The following is a 5,682-nucleotide window of genomic DNA, read 5'->3' as shown; positions in this document are numbered from 1 at the left end:
GGGGGCTTAGCTGCAGTCCAGTACTCGCCTAAGTATTTAAAAATCCTACCGAGTGGAGAGCAATCCTCCCACTCAGAGGCTTAGCTGCAGTCCAGTACTCGCCTAAGTATTTAAAAATCCTACCGAGTGGAGAGCAATCCTCCCACTCGGGGGCTTAGCTGCAGTCCGGTACTCGCCTAAGTACTTAAAAATCCTACCGACTGGAGAGCAATCCTCCCACTCGGAGGCTTAGCTGCAGTCCGGTACTCGCCAAAGTATTTAAAAATCCTACCGAGTGGAGAGCAATCCTCCCACTCGGGGCCTTAGCTGCAGTCCAGTACTCGCCTAAGTATTTAATCCATTCTGATCCGCAAGGACGACGAGGTGCAGGTCAACTGCTACCTTCTCCTTCGGAGCTACGCCACAAATACAACATGCGCTCTACAAGGATGACGAGGTGCAGGTCGACTGCTACCTTCTCCTTTGGAGCTACGTCACAAATATAACGTGCGCTCTGCAAGGATGACGAGGTGCAGGTCGACTACTACCTTCTCCTTCTAAGCTACGCCACAAATACAATGTGCGCTCTGCAAGGACGAGGAGGTGCAGGTCGACTGCTACCTTCTCCTTTGGAGCTACGCCACAAATACAATGTGCGCTCTACAAGGATGACGAGGTGCAGGTCGACCGCTACCTTCTCCTTCTGAGCTATGCCACAAGTACAATGTGCGCTCTGCAAGGACGACGAGGTGCAGGTCGACTGCTACCTTCTCCTACGGAGCTACGCCCCAAATACAATGTGCGCTTTGCAAGGATGACGAGGTGAAGGTCGACTACTACCTTCTCCTTCTGAGCTACGCCACAAATACAATGTGTGCTCTGTCCTGATCCAGAAGGACGCAGGTTGACTGCAATCTGTGCTCCACTGCTCCATCCCCACCTGCAAGAGCGATGAAGTGCAGGTCGACTGGACTTTCCACCTCACAGCTGCGTCTCAAGCAGCAAAGTATATTCCGAGTGAAGAACAAAGTTCGCTCGAAGGCAAATGAAAGCATATTCAACGATAAGCCAAGTTCAGATAACATCCTACGGATTCAGAAGTGCTCAGGCGTCAAGCCTGTAAAAGTTTATCGGTTACAAAACCACTCGGCATTCCGAGGCAAATTTAAGGCAAAGCATAGAAGTTTTTCTTACTCCTCAGGTGGAGGACTGGAAGGCGCGACAAACTGGTCCAGGTCGATTCCGTCAGCAATCCGAGTTGTAGCAGCAATGAAGGTCTCCATGAAAGATTGGAAGTCGTGCTTCTTGGTATTCTCCACTTTGATGGACGCCAGCTTGTCCTCTCGCGCATCCTTGGAGTGAACACGGACCAGGGACAGAGCAACATCAGCACGGCACCTGGCAGAAGTCTTCTTCCATTCTTGCAGTCGACCTGGAACATCATTCAGTCGAGTCATTAAAGACTCGAGGTCATTTTGAAGCGTCTCTCTTGGCCAGAGTGTCGTGTGGATTCGTGACACTGCAACCTTCAGTCGAGCGAGATAGTCGACCACACCAGCAACATGAGACTCCAGTCGGAGCACGTTCATAGCGGCTTCATCCTTCACAGGAGAGTTAATGGGGTCCAGGCTTGTCTCCACTCGACTGGTTTCCTCCTTGAAGTTTTGGCAGAATTCTGTAAACACAATTCGAAGTTAAGCCAATAGTTTTATGATGAGTCGATAATAACAAGTCAGTCGGATAGAAGAGATTACCTTCAAGCATGAGGAATAACTTCATTGCAAGCCCTCCCAGATAAGCCTCCAGATCATTCTTCTTCTCCGCCAGTTCGCTAGCCTTATCACTCAGAGCTATCTTGTCATTCTTCAGTCGGCTGACCTCCTTGTTGGCCGCGTCGAGAGTAGCTTTCAGATTGGCGTTCTCCTCTTCAAGTTTACCAACTGAAGCCAGTTTTTCTTCCGTGAGCTTTGTTTTGTCCAAAGCCGCTTTCTGTGCCTCAGCAAGGTCATGGTCCTTCTTCTTCAGAGCCTCCTTCAGTTTATCTGCAAAGTGACAATGAGATCAGAATCAGGAATGGAAAGAAAGATAAAGACAGTCGTCAAGATTCTCACCAAACATACCTTTTGCTTCATCCTTCGCCTTCTTAAAGTTCTCCTGAACAAGCTTCAAGTCAAGGTCGAGTTAGATATGCTTGTTTTCCAATTCAGTGTAACGAGCCACAAGCTCGCAAGACTTCTGTGAAGGGTTAGTCGACAGACAGCAAAGATAGGTTGGTTCCGAGTGACTAAGAGAAAAATCGTAGCATTTCTAAGACTACAGCCGAATCAAAATATTCAATAGTAGTCTCGGGCACTACACCCAGTGGGTTCACTCAGTGTGCCCCCACTGGTTCTACCGACTCGGTTCGACCAGTCAACCGAAAGAAACAAAAAGGTTATGATCCCAAACCATACCTAACTGCCAGCAGTCAGCCACGGTCTCACCATGTTCTAAAAAAAAGGTTCTTCAGACCTTAGTCGACTGCCAGCAGTCGACTATGGTCTCGGGGACTACACCCAGTGGGTGCACTCAGCGTGCCCCCACTAGTTCCAAGATTCCATTCGACATGGCCCGACCAGACCGAGTGAAGGAGTTAGAGTGAAGAAATTCAAAGTATAAAGACTACAGTCGACTGCAAGCAGTCCACCATAGTCTCGGGGACTACACCCAGTGGGTGTACTTAGCGTGCCCCCACCAATCCAGAAATTCAATTGACACACCCAGTGGGTGTACAGAGAAATCTTCAGGTAGCATATCCTAACAGAACAAGCGGTGATCAACTAACCTGGACGTTGCTCAGAAAATCTTCAGGTAGCATATCCTAACAGAACAAGTGGTGATCAACTAACCTGGACGTTGCTCTGAAGAGCTGAGCTAGCATCGTAGGCTGCTTGGCTGGCTTCCCGGATCGCCTTCACCTGCTCCATCATGATCCCTGCCTGGCGTATAGCCTCCTTAGCAGCACCCGCTTGGTCCTCTGGGACGTGGTGTGTGGTGAAAAGGGAAGGCGGGTCAGCAGTCGATGGCGATGGCACAACGAAGGACATAGAAGTCCGAGTGATGTTTCCACCCTCCTGAACCAGTGTCTCAGGCACTGATGCAACCTGAGCGGTCTCCTCAGCCTCAGCGGCGCCTCATCGTCATCATCAGGGAGATCAATGACATGAGGTGGGGCTACAGGAAAGATCGAAAGTTACAGATCAAAATCCAATCGTACAAAAGTGAAACTATACAGAGATCGTACCAAGGTTGGAGGTGGAAGCATCTTCCATTTCCTGGTCTTCGTTCCTGGCTGAGGTCTCGGAGGTAGCAGCACTGCAGATTTCAGAAATCAGTCGGTTAGCCAACGAGTCGACCAAGAGTATGTCCATGCTAAACGAGAAAACACAAGTTCTGCTGTTACCCGGAAAAGGTGGGAATGGCCATCCTCATCTTGTGCAGGGCCTTCGACGACTTTGATGACGTCGCTCGGGGATGCTTCGGCGCTTTTTCAGTCGACGCTGAAGAGGTCATCCGAGGGCGTTTCGTCGACTGCCCAACAGGCGCAGTAGCCTTGCCACGCTCGACCGCGGGGTTGTGGGTGAGCTTGGATCGCCTTCCTATGCGAGGAGGGTCGAGTTCCTCCTCCTCCTCCTCCTCTTCACTGGAGTCATCGTCATCTTCATCCCCCTCACCATCAGATTGCCACTCCTCCTGACTTTCACCTCCGCTCGCCTCCTCCTCCTCGGCCTGTTCTTGCACCCTGTTGGGCATCGAGTACATCTCAGTAGTGGCCTAGAAGACAACAAACAAGACAAAAGTCAGTCGACTGATTTTAAGCAAGCAGAGTGAAGAAAACAGGATCACAGTCGGAGATGCAGAATTGGACCTTGTCTACTTCGTATGATTGGTCGAGTGGAGGAATCCTCCTGGCTCCTCGGGGGTTGTCTTTGTTCCCTGTGATGGTCGTCAGCCAACTCTTCAGCGTGGCTTCCTCGACCTCCTCCGGGTGGATCCGAGTGGTGTTCTTAGTGCCAGAATACATCCACATCGGATGGTCTTGATATTGAAGCGGCTGCATGCGTCGTCGGAGGAAGACCTCCAAGAGATCCATGCCGGTCACCCGTCACGGATAAGATGGACTACACGCTCGACCAGCACCTTAACATGCACCTTCTCTTCTGGGATCACCTTCAAAGAGGAAGGCTTCCTCACTCGGTCCATAGAAAAAGGAGGGAGTCCAGTCGACTGCCCTGGCATCGGCTGGTCTTTGTAGTAAAACCAGGTCGACTGCCATCCACATACCGAGTCGGGAAGGACCATGGCCGGAAAAGCACTTTTCCCCCTCATTTGAACCCCAAGACCCCCACACAACTGAATCACTTGTGTTCTCTCGTCACTCGGATTGGCCTTTTGCACCGTCTGGAGCGACAGGTGAAAATGTGCTTGAAAAGACCCCAATGAGGTCGACAACCCAAGAAGTTTTCACACAAAGACACGAAAGCAGCGAGGTACACGATGGTGTTGGGTGTGAAGTGGTGGATTTGTTCCCCAAAGAAATTCAGAAATCCCCGAAAGAAAGGATGAGGCGGCAAAGAAAACCCACGGTCGACATGAGTGGCCAAGAGAACGACTTCAACCTCCTCAGGCTGCGGCTCAGACTCCTTCCCTGGGAGCTGCACCGATCCATGGGGGATCAGTCCTCCATTGGCCAAGTCGTCAAGATCTTCTTGACGAATCGTCGAGCGGATCCAGTCGCCCTGGATCCAGCCCTACGGCAGGCCGACCCTTGATGAAGATCCACCCCGACTGGTCGCCCTTCCCTTCGCCTTTGGTGTCGCCTTCTTCGCCCGCTCCAGGGCCGCCGTCTTCTCCTTCACCATCGTCGCCGGCGAGACGCGCATAGAGCAGCGTCACTGAGATGGAAGCAAATGCGGCAGAAAAGTCTGAGGAAGAGAGGACGAAATGAGAGCGCACTGTTCAAAAACCCCCGTCCGGGGCCTTATATGAGGTTGCTTCCGAGTGACTAACTTGTAGGCCCGGGAAATCCTGTCAAATCCCGCAACAGTCGCGCGCGCGATACGTGGCGAAAAAGGTGGCGCAAAGATCGAGGCGTCCTTGCCTTATCCCATCCGATTACTGCGGCTTCCTCCGACCCGCGCTCTTCCCGAAATTCGAATGCCGCTGAATCCACGGGCTGCAGAGCAAATCGTTAGACGGAAGATTTCCTCCGCCCTGTCATTCATAGTTGTCCAAGTAAAGAAATTCACTCGACAAATTCAAAGAATGGATCCAGGCGACTGAAAAAGAAGTTGGTGCTGTTACCTAGGTTCATTGATCTAGAACAAGACATGCTCATAGCACTAAAATGGGTCGGAAGTGTGTTCAACTCCTTCCCCACTCAAACCTCGATCCATTCAGGGGCTAACGATGAAGCCATGTACCTAGGGTAGGGGCATGGACCTGTCCAAGATACCCTCCCCAAGGACATCTCTAGAGGAAACCAACTTTCAGTCGACCCGGAAGGGTTCCACTCGACGGACTTGAAGACACTCAACCGTGAAGACAACCACTCGACCGCCAGGAGATCTAAAGTCACTCTGCATGCAATGATCTGTCATTAAGTAGCCTTTATGGTCATCATAGCACTTTATTTGTGGCGTTACTAGTAACGCCCGACCTTAA

The sequence above is a fragment of the Triticum dicoccoides genome, chromosome 5B (assembly GCF_002162155.2).
Source record: "Triticum dicoccoides isolate Atlit2015 ecotype Zavitan chromosome 5B, WEW_v2.0, whole genome shotgun sequence".
In the NCBI taxonomy this organism is placed as follows: Eukaryota; Viridiplantae; Streptophyta; class Magnoliopsida; order Poales; family Poaceae; genus Triticum; species Triticum dicoccoides.
Note: the sequence above shows the minus strand (reverse complement) of the source record.